Source organism: Gossypium hirsutum, chromosome A06, assembly GCF_007990345.1.
Source record: "Gossypium hirsutum isolate 1008001.06 chromosome A06, Gossypium_hirsutum_v2.1, whole genome shotgun sequence".
Taxonomy (NCBI): Eukaryota; Viridiplantae; Streptophyta; class Magnoliopsida; order Malvales; family Malvaceae; genus Gossypium; species Gossypium hirsutum.
In genome coordinates, this window is record NC_053429.1 from 115,436,331 (window position 1) to 115,457,478 (window position 21,148).

The 21,148-nt window shown below is 34.5% G+C and overlaps 1 non-coding gene across 1 annotated transcript; it reads right to left on the reverse strand.

Moving 5' to 3' along the window:
* Nucleotides 1–18,005: 18,005 nt before the first annotated feature.
* On the reverse strand, nucleotides 18,006–18,112 carry LOC121230979 (small nucleolar RNA R71). The gene has a single exon (XR_005929049.1). It is a non-coding gene; the product is annotated as a small nucleolar RNA R71 (small nucleolar RNA).
* Nucleotides 18,113–21,148: the final 3,036 nt, after the last annotated feature.

Sequence of the window (21,148 nt, forward strand, 5' to 3'; positions counted from 1 at the left end):
ACTCAAAACAAACCAAGATCACACTAGCCTATACATGCCATATTCCAAAATTACAAGCTTCAAAAGTACCGAATAAATGATCGATAGTGTGATGACAGTTCCTGATGATCCCCGAGTTCAAGCTAGCTTTGATTATCTATAAAACATAGACAAATAACACACAGTAAGCTTCAAAGCTTAGTAAGTTCGTTAGTGATTAACTCAATTCATCAAATAAATGAAATTTAACTATTTTCACATTACAAAATCAAAATCACATTAACCACAAACCTTTATCATGTCTCAAAACATGATCAAATACCATCTCATTGAACTTTCTCAATGTAATACTTGAATATGTTCCGTATGTACCTGTACCGCTTCTTACTAACCTCTTTCTCAAATACGTCACTCTTTTACCAGTTAAACCATTTGGAATAGAAGTCGGATACTCAAGATCTCAATCGATAAGTACCTATACCATGGCCCGTAGCCAAATCAAGGTAACTTATCTCGGAGTACCTATACCATGGCCCGTGGCCAAATCAAGGTATTATTCGCACCTGAATTGCTGGTATCATGGCTCGAAGCCAATACATTAACCTAATGACATGTCACTAGCATCCTAAACTATTCCTAACGTTCAATAGGGAAGTTTCACTTGTTGATTTCATCGTCGAACACATCCGTATAGTCGTATTCACAATTCAAACATTATCCGTAATCTCATAATCACATTTTATGGAATACAAAAGCATATAACATACAATTATAATGAAATTATCACATACGAACTTACCTCGTATTCGGAATTGACTGATCGGATCGATTACTCGATAACCTTGCTTTTCCCCCGATCTAAATCTGAATACTTTCTTTCTTGATCTATATGTATTCAAAATTAACCCATTTAATCATCGGCTCAGTCAATTTAGTTCAAAGATATACATTTGGGCATTTTTGCATTTTAGCCCCTAAACTTTCACATTTTAACAATTTAGTCCCTAATTCATAATTACACAAAATTCACATAATTTAGTCCAAATACATACTAGCCAAATTTCATAAGGACTCGTAGCAGTCCAAAACTTTCATTTATTTGACATTTAAACTGCTCAATTTGCACATTTCACAATTTAATCATTATTTGACATTTTTGACAAAAATCACTTTACAAAACATTAAAATCTATCAAAAATTATTCATTTTCCATCATTAACATTCAAGAACATCAAGCTATCATCAATGGAAACTCACAAATTCATCAACCAATTCAGAAATTAGGGTACAGGCTAGCTAGAATACAAAGCAACGATCACAAAAACATAAAAATCATCAAAAATCGAGCTCAAAACATACCTTAATCAAGCTAGATCCTAGTCGAACCCTAAAACACCAAAAATGGCTTCTTCTTCTTCAATAATCGATGGTGGAAGATGATAATAAGGCTTGTTTTTGTTTTGTTTTATTAATATTAACCTTATTAACCAATTTACCATTTTAACCTTAATTAAAACCATTTAAAAACACCTAATACAAGCCCATTTATGTCAAATTCCACAATCAATGGTATAATATCATTCATAAGGACCTTTCATTTAATAATCCATATCAATTAGACACCTTTATCAATAGAATACAACTTTTGCATTTTACACGATTTAGTCATTTTCTCAAATTAAGCATCCAAACGATAAAATTATTCCACAAAAATTTCACACATATATAATCACATGTTGCAAACAGAAAAAATAATATTAAAATTATTTTTTGACCTCAGATTTATGGTTCTAAAATCACTGTTCCGATTTAGCTAAAATTGGGCTGTTACAAAAAGGGTAATTGAATTATTAAAACATAAAGGGAAGGTTGGACAAAACCATCATCATCTTCTTCAATTTCTTCCATCACCAAAAATACCATGGTTTTTCATGCTTGAAGTTCGGCCAAGGTTTAAAGGTGTGCATGTAAGTAAGATTTTAGTTCGTTTTTATTGATTTTTATGTTTTTCGGTTCGGGTTAGCTTAATTTAGTTAACTCAATGATTAGATCGTGAAATTCTTGAAAGTTTTAGAACATCCCATGGTTGAAATTTGAATTTTTTGATGTTAGTAGATAGATTTATGATATTGATGGTGGTTTTAGACTATTTTGTAAAATAGCTTTGAATGGTTTTGTAATTAAGGACTGAATTATTTAATATGGAAAATTTCATAGGCTAGGGGTAATATTCTGTTATTTAGGGCTGTTTTGGGACTATTAGGAAATCAACATAAGTCTTTCTAGTTTAATTCAATTAAGGTTGAAAGTTTAAAGATTTAGGGTTAAATCAAATAATTGAATTTAATTACATGAATTAAAGTTTAGAGATTTAGGTTAAATTTGCATATTAGTATAAAACAGCTAATTACATGAATTTACTTATTGTTTTAAACGTTTGGATTATTTAATTGAACTAATTATTATAATTAGATGAAGAAGCAAGCCTGTCGACCGCTAATCGAGGAAAAGAGAAGGTTGTCGAATAGGCGTTGTCGTATATCTATAGTCATGGAATCTTGGTAAGTTCTTATTATACCATAAGTTATATTAAATTCCTTAATAATTGTTTTGCTTTAATATTCTTAATGTTAGTAGTTGTTTAATGTTGATGGATGAGAATTAATAATGAAATAAAGTTGCATTGGAAATATCGTATGAGACTTTCAGTCTAGTAGGCTTCGTGCCTGTGTATAGAATCAGGCTTTGAGCCTAGTAGGCTTTGTGCCGATGTATTATATCAGGTTTGTAACACCTCTTACCCACGTCCATCGCAGGAATAGGGTACGAGGTATTACCAGACTCAAACGCATGCATACAAACATTTTCAGGTCATAAAATTTCGTTCAAATTTAAAACTTTTCAATTTCTATCTTAAAGTCCCTTATATGGGCCTACGAGGCCTAAGACATACATTGGAGGTGGTTAGGGACTAAACCAAGAACTTTTGAAACTTTTGAGACACTAAGAAAATTTTCATATTTTGGAGAGTCACACGCCTGTGTGGCTCAGGACATGCCCGTGTCCACCACCCATGTAACTCTCTGTTCATGATGTCATCACCCATTTAGGGTCATACGGCCATGTCACACGCCCGTGTGCTAGGCCGTGTGGCCATCCGTGTGGATGATAGTTAGGCTATTTACCAAGCCTTTTTCCATCCAAAAACACTTGTACACCCATACTAAGTTTATCAACACACAACATGGCATTTTTAGGCATCCCAATAACCACAACATGGCATTCACACACTATTTATAAATCACATTGATCATCCACAACCACTCACACACTTAACTAATTATAACATGTAACTTACTCAACCATTCACATTTAGTATTTTCTACACATAATTATCACACATTCACTCATCCAACCCAAACAAGCATGCACATCCATGTAATGCTTCAACATAGACTTATAACATAGCAAATATTGGCCACACTAAATGGCCTTATACAACAATGACCTTCAATTAGCATAGGCCAATATTCTAGGCCAACTCATAATATCATGTACACAATAACCAAATCCCTATACATGCCATACACTTAAAATGCTAGAAAATCATTGATACCCATCAATAGCAATAAGATCTCTAACGACATCCAACTGGAGCTAGCATCTGTGACACTATAGAAAAAAGGAAAGGAAGAGAGAGTAAGCATATAGCTTAGTAAGTAGGTATGTAAATAATAAACAATTTATTAACATGCTTTTAACAATCCTCATAATATGTTCTCAAGATAATGCAATCATAATTGCATAAAGTTCCACTATTCACTTATGTTCATATCAAGTTGTCTACGAGAGTTATAGTCACTAAATTAATTATATCTTGAGCTAAAAAACTTCAAATTAAGTTCTGATAATTTTCCTTGAAACTAGGCTCACATATCTCCTTACCATAAAATTTCTAGAATTTTTGGTTTAGCCAATAAGTACAGTTTATTCTTTAAATTTGTCCCTATTCTACTATCCAATAGTTTTTACCCTTCTTCACTAAAAATTAATTATCTCATTGTACGGGACTCAGATGATGTTCTTGTTTGATTCTCTTGAAAATAGATTAATTAAATTTTTAAAAAATATAAATTATAACTCTTAATTATTTTTATACTATTTTTAATGATTTTTAAAAATCAGAACAGGGGATTCTGAGTTCATCCTAACCCTATCTCACAAAAATTCAAACATCTCATAATATGAAATTCTTTTGCTTACACTATTTATTCTATGTGAAACTATACTAAATAAGATCTAATTTTATATCTTATTCAACCTATAATTCAATTTTCACAATTTTTGGTGATTTTTCAAATTTATACAATTGCTCCTGTCCAGAACTATTTTACTGCTAACTTTACTCTTTCATGATTTCTTTGTATTGACATCCATAAAATCATACATAACACCAAAGAATATCCTTAACTAGCCATTCCAATAGCTAGTCATTATCAAATATTTACATGTCATTCATTGGCCAATTTAACCTATACATCAACAATAAATCTTAAAACTTATCATGTTTCAATTTAATTTGGCCTAAAAGCCTCACACATGATCATCAATCCAATTTACCACATATTTATACATCATAAGTATAGACTTATAATCACAAGGTCATCACAAGATCATTTTCATAGGTAGGACTTACTCATTTACATTCTTAGCAAATGTCCCATATACATCGAATTCATTATTCATGAATTTTGCGTACATACCTGTACCCTTTCAATATGATCATACCTTGTCATTTCTTTGACATAATCTTTGGATTTACCCATTGAACATCTTGGGATCATAAGGATACTCAGGAAAACTCGTACATGACGTATCGTACCAATGCCATGTCCCAGACATGGTCTTACATAGAAATCTCATATTGATGCCAATAGCCCAGCTATGGTCTTACACGATCCCTCATGCCGATGCCATGTCCCAAACATGGTCTTACACTGGCTCACATAATAATGTCGATGCCATGTCCCAGACATGTTCTTACACTGGCTTACGTAATAATGCTGATGCCATGTCCCAGACATGCTCTTACACTGGCTCACGTAACAATGCCGATGCTATGTCCCAGACATGCTCTTACACTGGCTTACGTAACAATGCTGATGACATGTCCCAGACATGGTCTTACACTGGATCACGTAACAATGCCATTTCCATGTCCCAAACATGGTCTTACACGGTTACACATATTCCCATGGTCCAACCATGGTCTTTACCTCAATTCATAACATGTCGTAATTCGATCATACTCAACCCTGCATTTCTCTTAATTTGATATTTCAATACGATCTCGTATTTTTATATTATTCATGATCCACTAATAACATACGAAATAGTACATGATAAGCATTTAAACATATCAAATTTAATGCTTATTAACATACGAACTTACCTCGGTATAAAACGACGAAATAATTTAATTACTTGATTATCTTGTTTTTCCCCAGATCTAATTCCGAATTTCATCTTCCTTGATCTATAACAACACATTTAATTTATTTATTCATCATTCTATTCAAATTAGCCCAATTTCACATTTTTGGTAAAATTATATTTTTACCCCTATACTTTGTCATATTTACACTTTTTCCCCTAGGCTTTTAAAATGAAATGTGTTCAATTTCTTTACTACCCATGCATAGCCGAACCTTTTCATGCTTAGAGCAGCCCACATTTTTCATTATTTCACACATTTACCACCTATTTTACATCTTTTACAAAATGGCCCATTTTAGGTGTTTTCATGAAAATTGTTTAACAAAAGTTGTTTATTTAACAAGCAATATTCATTTTCTTCCATAAAATGCAGCAAACAACATGAATATTCTCATGGAAAAACCCTATACTTTCAACCATTTTGCAAAATAGTCCCCTCATTTGCTAGATTCCGTGTGACAGCCCTAATGTGACCCTAGTCGGAAAGTGGTTTCGGGATCACAAAACCGAGTCATAAAAATAATTAATTGTTATATTCTATGCTTATTATGTGTGTACATGCATATGTCGACGTTTCATTCCCTAATTTTGCCAATTGCATGAGAAATTATTAAATAGGGATCAATATGAGACATGGTGAAATATGATAGACTAATTTTAAATGGTTTATTAGTGCATGTCAACACAAGGGTGGACTTGCATGTCAAATTGCCCAATTTTCTTTATAGTGGCCGGCCAAGATGGGTGTTGATGGGAAAATATATATGTTTAATTAGTTATTAAAACAAGAAATGGCATTATGTGAGAAAAAATAATATTAGTGAAATAAAGCAAAGAAAACAAAGAGGAAGGAAGGCTCATCTTTCATCTCCTTCATTGCCGAAATTGCGAAAGGAAAGATTGAAAAAAAGAAACCAAGGCATTCGGCCATGGCTAGTTCAAAGGAAAGGTATGCATTGTGATTTTATTCTAATTGATGTTGAGATTAAGTTGATAAGTGTATAGTCTAGTTAACCCATAGCTAAATTCATGAATTCATTGTTGGGAGATAAGAATGGAAGTTGTCGTATGTATGGGTATATATGCACTTTGGAAAGGAGATTTTTGGGTGTTATTTGAGTTCTCTTTATGTATGTATGTGCATGAGTATTCGGTCATGTTATAGATTCATATTGAAAAATGTTAATGCTATATGTGTCATGTAAATGTACTTGTGAATGAACTTGAGAATATCTAAATTATAGGTTGGAGGTGCCGAATGTAGTGTTGGATGAGTTTTTAAAGAATAAAAATTTAGGTGACTAGAGGTTAATGACATTCGGCCAAAGGCTTGTGTGCTAGCAAAATCGGTATAAATGTTGTTCGATGTGTTGAATTGAGTAAGTTAGATGTTGGAACACTTAAGGATTTGGCATCTCTATGACATTAGATATAAATGTATGAAAGGCTAAGTTTAAGTAGTAAGGCCGAATATGTTATAGATAAGGCACTTGTGAGTCTTTGGCCAAGCAATTTGCAAATTAGATTAGGGTTCTTGTGACATTTAATGTTGAGTTTAATTTGGTATATTCGGCCATCTAATTAAGTATATAGGTGATGTTGAATTTAATCTTGCACATTCGGCTATATGGGTGTACACAATTGTGATACTATCCTTGATTGGATTATCGACAATAGGGTGATAGTATATGGTTGTTAACCAAATAGTTCAAAAGCATGGGGTAGAAAGATAAGAATTGGCCATGTGTCTCCTATGCTATGAAATCATTAATATTTTGATATAAATATTTAGCAAGACGGTTAAACTAGTTAATTTATCGATTTAGCTCAAGAAGTTAAAGGTGGAGAGGCAAGCAAGGGCAAAGGAAAGAACATCGAGTAGCCGAGTTGGAATCGTTTTCCCCAACATAAGGTAAGTCACCAAGCATATATTTTGTATTGATCTAAATAGACATAATGTCTATGTAATTATGCCGAATGGAATGATAAATTTATATACATGTATGCATGTGGTGATGAAAGTGTTGAATGAAAAGAAAAGAGGTGAGATGTATTGAGTTGTTGATTTCGGCACTAAGTGTGTGGGTATAAACATTTATGATCATGAGATTGGCACTAAGTGTGCGGGTTTAAATTGTACAGCACTAAGTGTGCGAGTTTGATTATATAGCACTAAGTGTGCGAGTTGATTATATAGCACTGAGTGTGCGGACTTAATATATATTTTTGAATCACTATGGACACTAAGTGTGCGACATTATTGAGTTGATCACGGACAGCGGATCGGGTAAGTACCTTGAGTTCATGGCTAATAGGCGCTATGTTTATATTTGGAGTTGAGCTTGGTAAGTTTGAACCTATGTGACATTTATAATTGAAGTCACGTACATAAGATTTATCGTGGAATAGGTGAAAGGTCGTTTAGTTGTATGATTGTAACGAAAATAAAATGATGTATGAAAATGCCTCAAATATCCTATTGATTAGTATATGGAATGTGAATGCATGACTTGGTATGAGATTGAACCGATAGGTCTAAGGAACTATGGTATGGTTCGGTATGGATGGAGTAACTAGCCTCGTTCCATTTTGTTTCCTCTTGTGATAATGTTATTAATGGATGGTAGTGCATTGCTTATGACTTACTGAGTTATATACTCACTCGGTGTTTCCTTGTCACCTATTTTAGGTTTCTTGGACTCGTCTCTTTTTGCGTGATCGGGCCGTCATCGAAGTCATCACAGCAGCTAGCAAGTTTTGGTACTTTCTTCTTAGTCGGTTTAGGAGAACATTTCGGCATGTATAGGCTAATATGTTTTGTTGAAATTTGGTATGTAAACTTTTAGCCATGCGAAAATGGCATAAATGTTCGGTTGGATTTGGTTCTATAATGTTAGGTCGTAAGTCTTGGTAATTCGATTTTTATGCCATATGTCATGGTTGATTATTTTTGGTGTTAAAATTCATGATATGGCAATAGTGTAGTAGGGAGATGTTTGACAATGATTAGCCTTTGGCATGGCTAGTCATGATCATAATTTGTGATATGTATGATGAATTACTAGTTAGATCAAGGAGAAATCACGAAATAGGCATAGTTGCTTTAGTAACAGATGCTGGCAGCAGCAGTGATGTGAGATTGAAAAATCACTAAAAATAGTAGAAATGGAATTAATTAATGAATAAATTATGTAATCGAATCTCGATGAGTCTATTTTCATATAGAAGAAACGAAACGACCATATGAGCTGTATGTTAGGAGATAATTAAACTCTTGTAAAACAGGGACAGAGCGATTTCTGGATCCCCTGTCCCGACTTTAGAAATTCACCCTAAATTAATTAGAGACAATTAGAAGTCATGATTTATATGTATAGATTCCCTTTTGAGTCTAGTTTCATTATAAACCAACGGCATAAGTATTGGATCTCTGTAAAGGGAGATATCTAAGTCGTAATGCACAAGGGTCAGAGTAGTCGAACCCAGGAACAGGGACGACTTTAACTAATAAACTGTACCAATTGGCCAGACCAAAAATTCTAAAAAAATTCTAACATATAGATATATGAGTGTAGTTCCGGGGAAAATTTACGGAACTAGATTTTGAGTTTCAGAACTCAAGATATGATTTTTAAAGTGACTAGTACGCAGATTGGCAGCTTGTCTGGGAAATTTTTAATAAGTGGTTTGAAGTCTGTTAACACCTCGTGTTCGACTCCGGCGACGGTCTCGGGTTCGGGGTGTTACATTCCGTTATAAGGGTTCCAAAAACATAAAAATCAACAAAAATGACCATCAAAATCACTTACTTGCAAGGGTCTAAAGTTGCTGAAAATTTCAAGCTCCCATGGCCATTTTTCTTAGAGAAAATTGGTGGAGAGAAGAAGATGGAAAAAAAAAAGATGATAATTAGGCTTTTTATTATTTTATTTATTCATTAGTCAAATTTTGTCACCTAATGCCAACTAACCATTGAATTTTCATGATTTTTGTCTCCATATCCAGCCACCACATTAATATTTGTCTATTTCCCTAATAAGGACCTATATTTTAACATTCCATAGCTAATTAACACCTTTAGCTAATAGAATAAAATTTTTATACCTTATGCGATTTAGTCTGTTTTTCAAAATTAAGCATGCAATCGCTTAAATTAATTCACCAAAATTATCAAACATCCATACAATCATGCTATAACAAATAAAATAACATTAAAATAATTTCCTGACATAGAATTTGTGGTGTTGAAACCACTATTTCGACTAGACCCAAAATCGGGCTGTTACAAGGTTTTATACCTAGCAGGCTTTATGCCAGTGTAATTGTAACAGGCCTCGAGCCTAGCAGGCATTGAGTCGATGTGGCCGTATCAGGTAACTTGTATGGAAGATACTATTTCAAGTAACCGTTGAATTTAAGAATGTTTACAACCTTATAAGCTTATATATGGTGTTTCTGTTAGTGACTTGGTGAATTTAAACGATACGGATTTTTATAGATTAAATTATCTTTGTTGTTTCAGATAGGGCATCATGATACGTTGTTACATTAATGTACTTAAATTTATGAGTATAACAACTTAACTTCAAGAATACTAAGCTTTACTCGAGCTTACTTTATTTGATTTAATTTTGTAGGTCCGTTGGAATTTTAACGTAAATTGGATTAGCTCAGGAGATCTCAAGTCAGTTTGTTGCACAACCTAGCACACGACTTACAACACATCTATGTGAATCAACATCAAATATACAAACGATTTGGCACACGACCTACGACATAGTTGTGTCATCCTAATTCGAATACTCACATGAGCAAGCACAAGGGTTGGGACACGGCCGTGTGTCCCTCCTTTGAATGCCCAAACAGTCTGGGCTATGTTACCTGGTTTGGCCACACGACCGTATGACCCTTATTTTTGAAAGTTTCAAGTTTTTCCTAAATTTTTTGTTTTATTTCGAAATGTTCCCTGAATGTTTTCAAACTATTTTTGGGGCCTCGAAAACTCTATTTAAGGCTTGTGAGTGTGTTTTTTCTATAATTAACTTATGTTATTGAATGCCATTAATTAAATGGTATAATTGTTTCTAGTGTAAGATAAATGTTCCAATTTGTATCATAATGCTTCGTAACCTTAATCTGGCAACGAAGATGGGTTAGGGATGTTTCACAAGGACTTTGCTTGGTATTGTCTTCGGCACTTTTTACCGACATAGGTTTGTTTAAACGAAAAGGGCATTTGTAGCGTGTGTTGTTGCTATTTGGATGATCTGGTCTAATCGCAATTATCTTGTTTGGAGAGGGGAAGATGTTTTCATGGCACCATTTTTCAAGTTGTTGATCCTTTTAGGATTCACTGGCAGCAAGTGTTAGGTACGTGATCACGTGCACAGAAAAACAAACAATTTTATAAAGCAATTTAAAAGTGCAATTTTAACTGCAAGTGATGAGTGTCAGTTGTGATATTTATAGTGTCAATGGAACACTCGAGTATTCCAAAGATCGAATCCAAGGGATTGCCGGTAAATGTATTTATCAAGTTAATTACAAGTTAAGCTATTACTAATCTAATTGATTCGGAAATTATTAGTGCAAATTCCAAAATAAATTGTTTATAAACTAAATTTAGATTATCAATTAAAATAACAAATCAAATTTTCTTCCTTATTGTTTTAAATAATATAAATGATAAAACAATGACTGGTTGATTTGTTAATTTCTAGATAAGCTAATAAACCTATATTGATTATATTGTTTGTCACTTTTAGCTAAAAAGTCTCCTCTCAATCTCATCTTAGACTATAAGATACCACCTAAATTCTCCTCTCGGTCTCACCTAAGTATATAAATCTCCTTTCAACCTCATTATTCGTCACAATTATATCAAACTATCTAATGATAAACTCTCCTCTTGGTCTCGTTTATCTAGATTTTCCAATAGAGACATCAATTGTAGTGTATTAAGCATTTCGGTATAATTAAAAAACCAATTAATCAAACATAGACATTAACTTAAACTAACGAACAACCAATCAACCAACCATCAACAAATTTAGCACATAATCAAACTTAAGTTTCAAACAAGCATTTTATCAAATACATGATAAGCATAAAGTAAAGGTAAAGGGTTTAAGAAAATGCCCATTCAATTGATTGAAATCCGATGAAGCCCAAGAGTTTAATCATCTCCCTTTTACATAGTCTTTAGCAACAAGAAGAAAAAGAAAAAAAAATCTATTCTAAAAAAAAGAGGGAAAACCTAATAAAAAATTAAAAAAAAAGAAGAGAAAAACTAACCTAAATTATGAAAACCTAATGAGAGTATTGGGTTCAATTCTCTTCACTGCAACACTGTCAGAGATACCACGACTTCCATGCCTCGATATCGTAATACCCCCTTTAAGTGATATTTTGTTCACGTTTGGATCATTATCGACTCCTTAAATCACTCAATCTCATTGTTAGGTTCCCCATTGAACGATTGGCCAATTTGGGTCTAAAAAATGACATAAAGCTAACAAAAGAAATTTCTTAACAACAAAACTAATAATCAACATAAGTAAAGAAAAGACACCTGATTTGCTTGAAAGTAAGCTCTTTAAGTGTAATGGAGACCCTAATTTGACTTATCAAATTATGGAAAATCAGTATGTTTGCTACATCTGGTACGAGTGGCGACTGGGAGGGAGTGACACGTAGTCGGAGAAGGCTAGTTGGAAACCTCTGGTTGGTGGTAGGCTAAAATGTAATGTAGACTCTGCTTGGTTCGAGCAAGAGGGGGCTATGGGGTAAGCAACTGTTGTTTGGGGTTATATGAGTTGTGTGCTTTAATTTTTTTTAGATTTTATTTATGCTTATTTTAATCCTTGCATCATTGAAGCTTTTTTCATTATGGAGGCCTTGTCATGGTTGAAATCTTTGGTCGACAATCTTGTTAAGTCAGATTGCTTGCTTGTTATTTTAGCTTTGTCACATCCATTATCTGATATTTCTAAGTTAGGTTTGCTATTACATGAGTGTTTGTTGATGAAGAATCAAATTTAGCACTTGTCCTTTTGTTGGACTCGTTGTTGAGCCAACGAGATGGCTCATTCCTTAGCTTAAGCAACCTTGTTATATGCAAACCACATGGAATGAGATGAGTTTCCCATTGTTTCTTTTAATGAGAATGTTTCATATATAACTAAAGTGAGTATGATTGAGGAGTGTGGATAATAATTTTAGATGTATGGGGTGAGTTTACTGGCTCGAGTTTAGTTTGTTCGTATCCTCAGTCTACTGGCTATTTGAATTATTTTTCTCATTAATGGATTTTGTTTTAAATAATAATAAAAAAGCTCCATTACTTTTTACATAATATTTGAAAAAAATTCAAATTGTATAAATATTATTATTAAAATCACATAATAGTAAAAACATCAAATATCTAATAATAATAGGTAATGTAACACCCCTAACCCGTATCCATCTCCAGATTAGGATTATGAAGTATTACTGGTCATATCACGGTCTATACAAATATACATTACATTTTACAATTCAAAATTTAATCACATCATTGTTCATATCATTATCAAATATCAAATCTTAAAATTCATATCGTTCATATGATAACATAATTAAAACATAATTCAACATATATATCAACATAATTTATATATTTATATATAGAACATATAACAAATCAATAACTTCAATAATTGAATATCAAACCTAATTTTTATAAAAGTCTTGCACATGTACATGTTGTACTTCAAATGAAACAAATTTCAATACCAAACTTGTCATTCATTTATGCGGCATTACCATGTTAGTCAACCTGAATTTCATATTTCATACATTAATACAAGTTAATGCATCCATTCGAATCCATGTATATATATAGTCACTTAATCACATTCGAATTAAGCTTTATAGTAAGTCACATTTATGGTGCAGTAAACAACCAACATATAAGAGGTGCAAACATATTTCACTTTATTAACTAATCCTTTATTCGGTTGTTAAACATAATCTCAACCGGTCACACATTATCAAGTCACATACTTATTAAATGAAACACACACCAAAGCTAAATTGTTACCATATATATTTAGCACATATAATAATCAATTATTTCACTAACAACTGGACTTTTAACTGTCAAACCACAAACAACATTTCATAAGCATAGGTATATATATTTTACCCATCACTAGCCGATTATAAAGGCACATCATTTGTTGTCTCCAAGACAATTCACAAGGCAAATTACACATCTTAAATAAATCAATATAATAATCAAATTCACTTGTACTCCTAACCTTGCATAACCTTAGCTGAATCATACTTATGTATATCCAAAGTCATCAACCACTTCAAGCATATAATACCTACCACAAATACTATGCATTCATAGTACATCACATTATAACCAAGATATATATATATGTAAACCATAAGTAACATAACCAAATTCAAACATAAAAGTTAAGCCATTTTCGTATGGCTTAAATTACACATAACCAAAATCCAACATTTCAAAACATAGTCCAGCCTATACATGCCATAGATTCAAAAATTCACTAATAAAGATACCAAAGGTAGTCGATAGTGTGATAGGCTTTACTGACGATCCCCGAGCTCATAACTTGAATCCAAAATCTATAAAACAGAGTAAACATGAACACACAGAGTAAGCTATCATAGCTTTGTAAGTCATAAACAAATAAACAACCCAATGATATAATCAACTCATTTTAAACCAAACCGAATTACATTAACATTACCATGCTTAGACTCAGACTTACAATTTTCATAAATACTACAATTTCATACATAATTTCTACCTTGGCCGAATGCTCACAAAGTCAATTTAGCATATTATTATTCAACTTCCCGAGCCAAATAGTCATTATAAAACCTAGTCCACATACACTCAAATACATAAGCTCATATATCAAAATATAACTTCATATACATATACTAGTTATGTGGCCGAATACACATGATCATATATGCACATAGTTAAGATTCATTTCAATAATATTCACAAGGCCAAATACACTTACCAAATTCACATGTATTCTTCATTTGCATCACACACAATTTGTAACAAATATCAAGTTACTTACTTACGTTATTTCAATTAGACAAAAAGGTAATTCATACCTGGCCATTTAACACGTTTTACAGATTCGATCACAACTTATCTTTGCCCGATAAACCATTCGAAATTGGATAGGACACTCGGATAATCACACATATATCGTACAATGCCAACGTCCCAGACGTGGTTTTACATGTAATCACATATCGATGCCACTGTCCCAGACAGGGTCTTACTCGCACACATATATCAAAATCACATATCGATGCCATGGTCTTACTCACACATCACATATCGGAATCCTATGTCATGACATATGTATCCTAGCTATTCCTAAGGTTCATACGGGGCTTTCGGATGTTGTAACTCGGTCGAAATGAATTCAAAAATATAGTTGTCAAGCTTACTCACATTTGGCTAATGCATATAAATACTCACATTTTCCATTTCAACATCTATAATTTTCATTTAATTAAAATTAAGTACGTCTATTTGCTTATAAACTTACCTCAGACGATGTAAAATGGAACAGAACGACTAGTCGACAACTTTCGTTTTCCCCCGATCCAAATTCGATTTCTTTGGTTCCTGATCTAAACATATTCAAATTAAACTCGTTCACACATATTTTTATTCAATTTAGTCCAAAAACACATAAATGGACAAATTACCATTTTACCCCTGCCATTTTACACTTTTTACAATTTAGTCCCTATTGCATAAAACACAAAATATGCAAAACTTCAATATACCCATGTTTGCCCAAATGTTCCTAGTGTCCATACAAGTTCATATATTTCATTTATTTCACATTTTAGTCCCTCAATTTATTATTTTTTCAATTTAGTCCTAATTACTCAAAATCATCAAAAACTCCAATACAAAACATGTTAATCCAAAACATATATTTCTGATGGTCGCTAAACTAACTGAAAATTTGACTAAGACAAGCGCACCTATCGAACAGTAGTATAGTTAAGGTAAGACCAGAAATATCGTATCCACAAGTACTAAAAGTACTAGTAATTACTATCTTTTTATTATCTAGCCTAACAATTAAAGGAATGTTTTAACTAAAACTAATTATCTTATTAACTAAGATTACGACAAAGATAAAAGTTGAAAAATACTATTTAGAAAACCGATGGAGAAGACAATACCCAAGGAAGAATCCACCTAGACTTCACTTATTATTTCTGAATTAGACGATTTATTCACTTGACTTAATCTGTAGAAATCCCTAGTTTATGTTAATATCTCTCTCAAGACTAAAAACAACTGACTCTAGGTTGATTAACCAAAATCTCTTTCTAATTAAAACCCCTATTGTTGCATTAACTCAATCTATGGATTTCCTTATTAGATTTGACTCTAATCCAGCAGATTTATGTGGTACTATCTCTAGGATTGCATGCAACTCCGCTTAATTATGGGGGATCTACTTTTAAACAGGGACTTTTGCTCCACTGAATAAGCACATCAAAACCTGAATTAATATCTTGGAATTGATAAACCGTATATTTTTACCCCATGTCTAACCCATTTTATGGATAATTTTCCATTAGAATTGGTGAATTCGATGCTCCTAATGCTTTAATTTCATGTTTTACACTTAGGAGAGCATAGAAGAGCGAAAGGAACGAGAAACGGGCCAAAAACGGAGAAAATGGGCCAAAGTACAAAATCAACACGGCCTGGACCTCCTCACACAGGCATACCACATGGCCGTGTCAATTTGGCAGGCTCGAGCATGGCCTAAAGTAATCGCACACGGGCATGTCACACGGGCGTGTCCCTACCAAGCCCAAGTTGAGTCCAATTCAGAAAAGGCTAATTTTGAGGGCTTTTGGGCATTCCAAAGCCTATAAATACACGGTAGAGAAGGAAGAAAAGGGAAGACGGAGTAGGGGGTAAGGAATTACTCCAAGAAAGCCGATTGATTCATCTTAGAAGCTGGATTCATCATCAAGACTGAAGATCTCTCCTCAATTCCCCTTCAAGAGTTTTGGGTTTTCTTTATGTTTTGTATTCTTTATTATTCTGAGATGTTTTCTTATTTAGTTACGAACTAAATCCCCTAAATACCTAAGGGGAATGAAACCTAAGACGAATCTTGTTATTATTTTCTGAATTGTATGATAAATATTTGACTTGTTCTTAATTATGCGTTCTTAATTCTTGTTTTGATATCCCAGGATACCGATTCAAGATAAGCTCTTATTTAGAGGAGGAATAGACCCTGTTTAAGAGTACATTTGTCATAATTAAGCGGAGTTGATTGCGCGCCTAGACATAGGGTGACAAGATTTTGCCGGATTAGGGTGAAACCTAATAAGGGATAGTAACATAACTTAGGGATCTCTACGAAACAAGTTAAATGAATAAATCATCCAATTCGGAGCCAGAATAACAAGTATAGTCTAGGTGGATTTTTCCTTAGGTATTATCTTCATTCAATCGATTTTTCTAAAAGTAATTCCCCAATTCCATTCTCTGTGCGTTCTTAGTTTAGATAATTAGTTAGTTAAAACAAAAACCTCTTTATTCTTAGGCTAGATAATAAAAATACAGTCATTACTAGTACTTTTAGTTCCTCTGGGTTCGACAATCCGGTCTTGCTAAAACTATACTACTGATTGAGAGGTACACTTGCCTACATCGCGATAGTAGTTAGTTCAAGAACAAGTAATTATAAATATTTAAAACTTATCACGAAATTTCGAGATCAAGTTTTTGGCACTGCTGCCGGGGAACTAAAATATTAGGAACACTCAATTTTTATTACTTTAGCCATTTATTTTTCGTGCACTTTAATTTATTATTATTATTTATTAATTTACTTTTTCCTTCTCTTGGCAGGTTTTTATAGTTTATGACTAGAAGAAATCTGACAGGACCATTACTTTTTGACGAAGAAATCGATCGTACAGTTCGCAGAAATCAAAGAGAAATAAGGTGAAGCTTAAGATACACAGAAAACGAGCAAGAAGACGATACTCAACCCCTAACTGAAGAGATGGATGAAAATCAAGGCAATCAGCTACCTCTTGCAATTGCAGTTAATCAAAATCCTGCTCCACGCACTATGTATGATTATGCTAAACCTTCTTTAAAAGGATCTGAATCGAGCATAGTTAGACCTGTTGTAGCTACAAATACTTTTGAGTTAAAACCTAACACTATTCAAATGATACAGCAATTTGTTCAGTTTGATGGTTTGCAGGATGAGGATCCCAATGCTCATTTAGCCAACTTCTTAGAACTATGCCATACATTTAAAATTAATGGTGTCTCTAATGATGAAATTCGTCTTCGGTTACTCCCTTTTTCATTAAGGAATAAAGCTAAACAGTGGTTGAACTCGTTACCACGAGGGTCAATTACTACATGGGAACAAATGACCGAAAAATTTCTACTAAAATATTTTTCGCCGGCTAAAATGGCTAAATTAAGTAATGGTATCTCTTCTTTTGTGCAGATGGATTTAGAAACACTCTACGATGCATGGGAGAGATACAAGGACCTTTTGAGAAGGAACCCTCACCATGGGTTACTGCTTTGGCTACAGGTTCAAACGTTCCATAATGGCCTGAATCATTCGACTCGACAAATGGTTGACGCAGCTGCTGGCGGAACCATCAATAATAAAACACCTGAAGTTGCTTATGAGTTTATAGAAGAGATGTCACTGAATAACTATCAGTGGCAAGTCATGAGGACAAAGCCAACGAAAATAGCCGGCATTTATAACATCAATTCGGTCACCATGCTCTCTAATCATGTAGAAATCTTAAATAACAAGATTGATGATTTTCTTAGTACTTCACAGGTTCACCCAATAATGCAATGCGAAGCAAGTGGAGGTGGAACAAGCCATTCAGAATACCAACCCTATGGCCACAACATGGATAACGAGCAATTAAACTACATGGGTAATAATCCTCGACCTTAAAACAATCTATATAGTAACACTTACAATGCAGGTTGGAGGAACCACCTCAATTTCTCGTGGAGCGATTAAGGAAATCAAAGACCACAACCACATCCAGGCTACCAACAACCACCTTACCAACAGGAAAAGAGGTCAAACCTTGAAAAGATGCTCTCAAAGTTTATTTCGGTGTCAGAAACTCGTTTCCAGAACACCGAGACAGCACTTAAAAATCAACAAACCTTGATCCAAGGGCTCAAAACTCAGATAGGTCAGCTTTCCAAACTAATTTCCAAATGACCACAAGGTAGCTTGCCAAGTAATACTGAACCCAACCTAATGGAACAGCTCAACACAATTAATATTCAAGATGAAGAAGGAGTTTTTGAGCCTGAACCAGAACCGAGGCAAGAAATTGTGGTAAGCAAAGGTCAAGGTAAGGTAGATAATAATAAAAACAAAACGGTGAATGTCGGATATAAACATCATGTGCCATACCCCAACGCGACAAGGAAAGACCGCTCAGATGAACAATTTGGTAAATTCCTTAAGCTCTTAAAAAAATTACATATTAACTTACCATTTATTGAAGTCCTATCGCAGATGCCAAATGCAATGAAATTTTTAAAGGAATTCTTAGAAAATAAGCGGAAGTTGGACGAGGCGTCGCACGTGGAGCTAAATGCAGTTTGCTCAGCTATTCTCTAAAATAGACTACCGAACAGACTAAAAGATCCAGGGAGTTTTACAATTCATTGTTTAATTGGTAGTTTAGATGTTAATAATGCATTAGCTGATTTAGGGTCTAGTATTAACGTCATGTCCTAAAAAATGTTTAAGTAATTAGGTCTCAGGAAGCCCAAACGAACTAGGATGAGCATTCAATTAGCATATAAAATTATAAGGTTCCCTAGGGGTATTATTGAAGATGTACGAGTTAAAATCGATAAATTTATATTTCCTGTTGACTTTATTGTTCTAGATATAGAGGAGGATAGCAACACTCCTTTAATTCTGGGAATGCCCTTTTTAGCAACTGCTAAAACTATTATTGATGTTAGCACAAGTGAACTCACACTCCGTATGGGAGACAAAACAATCACCCTTCAAGCTCGCAATTCTGGCAACACATCGGGAATTGAAGGTTAACCCATTCTTCTAGAACTGACAATACTGTACAACCTATTTACAGGAAATGAGTTTGAAGGAAGCACACGAGTCATTCTCAAGCAATAGCAGAGGACCTGTTCATGAAGATCGAAGATTACAAATCAAAGAACTCGATGAATGGCGGACGCATAAACCAAGAACACCCGACAAACTGAATCTACGACAAAACGAGCTCAATACCTTTCCAAATCAACTTAAGATTGGAGATAAAGTCTTATTAGATGTTGCAGATCCCCACATTGTCGCTACCACACCGAATGCAGAAATCCCTCTTACGGTACTTAGTATCTTTCCATTCGGTACGATCGAGGTAAGGCACCCCAAGTTCGGCACTTTTAAGGTAAACAACACCCGTTTAAAACCTTATTTTGATGAGATTGATGACAGGAATGAAGAGTATAAACTCCTCAAACCACCATGATTATTGAATGGAGAGGTAAGTCAAGATTAGACTATAAATAAGCGCTTCTCGGGAGGCAACCCGAGCACTAATTGTATTCACTTTAAAAATTTAGTCTTCAACATCTAACTTACTAACGGAGCTCTCGAATACAGGTTTTCCACAGAGACACGGCCAAGCACACGTGCGTGCTTATGGCTGTGTGAAAATAGGGCAAGGATTTCCCCAAACACGGGCTACAATAAAACGCTAAGGTCGTGTGACATGGCCGTGGTCGAGCCTACCAAAACAACACAGGCGTGTGACACGCCCGTGTGGAAGACCCGTGGTTGAAATTTAGAAACTAGCACGGGCGTGCGACATGCCTGTGTCTAACACCCGTGGTCGAACCTGTCAAATTAACACGGGCGTGGGGCGTGCACACATGAGCGTGGGAGAAACGAATGAAGCTAGATGTGGTCATACAACACGGCCATGTGAACCCACACCCCCGAGGTACATAGGCATGGGACGAATTTCAGACGCGCCCAAATAGGAAAATCGCGAAACACATGGGCATAAATTGGGGAACACAGGCATGTGCCATGGTCGTGTGGCCCAAAATCTATAAATACCCTGCATTATTCACTTTCTTCCCCATTTAAAAACCCTAACCGTAGTCGCTGCAAGTTCACACGGTCTCCTTGCCACACCCATGCACCGCTTCCCACTCCATTTTTGATGCTCAATCTCTCTCCCTTAGAGTACCATATCGTCTTCACGAGGAAAGAAAATCGCCATACCTGCCTCGAAGAAAAAGAAGGGAGCGTCATCTTTCGCGGGTCCAACCACGAAAATTCGTCACCATCTCTTGCAGTTCCCCCGAGGACCCTAGGAAGAGCTTTTCCAAATACTTCGGGCCCGACCCTTAATTGCGAGCCGCTACATTGACTGGGCTGCCGTAGAACAGGTTTAGTTGGCTGATACGATTCGGCCCCTCCTAACCACCGACCCTCAGGAGCTGTTCTTTGGGATCATCGAACCAACAAACCTCGAGCTCACGATGGAACTATACTCAATGTTCCATCTTCAGACGTTAATGACAAAT